A 921-nucleotide genomic window follows, 5' to 3' on the forward strand; every position below is an offset into this window, starting at 1 on the left:
CACTCACCTCAGCCTCCCAAAGGCGCGGGATGACAGGCTGAGCCACTGAGCCCGGCTCTTATAGTATTAACATATTTATTCTTGCATGTTTAAACTTCAGTCATCTTCAAAGTACTCTCCATTTGATACAATACACCTATCAAGGTGTTCTTTCCGCTGCTCAAAATGGTACTTGAGCTTGTTGATTTTGATGCCTTTTACTGCTTCTGCAGTTTCTTGTCTCACCTCTTCCACAGTGGCAAAACTCTTCGGGAGAAACAAACAAACAAAAAAGTCGCCTGGGGTGAGAACCGCTGAATAGGGAGAGTAGGGAGTGGAGGTCACGTTGTTTCTGGCCAAAAAACTGCTGAAGGCTCAGGCAGTGAGGGCAGGTGCCCTTGCAAATCACTCAGCATGAAACGGGCAAACGCAGCAAAGGAATCTCCAAAAAAAATTCACAGAAGCCAAACGTAGCCTCTCACAACAACGCCCGCTGGTACACTGATGCTGATGGGTTCCTAGAACACGTAGGGGAAAGCCCGTCCGAAAGATAATTTCAGAGTTTTGGGGGTCCCCCTCAAAACAGTAGCAAAACCAAAAGACAACATCCCTCTCTCAATAAGTGATAGAATAAATAAAGTAGTAAGGATATCGAAGACTTGAACACAGCCCACTTGACCTAATGGTGTAAGAAAAACACTGCTCCAACCACAAGGGAAGATCATTGTTTTCAAGGGCAGATAGAACATCTACCAAGGCAGAGCATATTGCGGGCCATGAAACAAGTCTCCATAAATATAAAATAATTCAAGTCACACAGAGTATGTTCTCTGACCCCGTGAAATTTCAATTAGAAATGAACATAGAAAGATATCTGCTAAGTCAATCCCCAAATAACTGGAAACAAAACACACTTCTTTTTTTTTTTTTTTTTTTTTTTTT

This window comes from Carlito syrichta, unplaced genomic scaffold (assembly GCF_000164805.1).
Source record: "Carlito syrichta isolate Samal-C Ts95f unplaced genomic scaffold, Tarsius_syrichta-2.0.1 Scaffold308976, whole genome shotgun sequence".
Taxonomy (NCBI): Eukaryota; Metazoa; Chordata; class Mammalia; order Primates; family Tarsiidae; genus Carlito; species Carlito syrichta.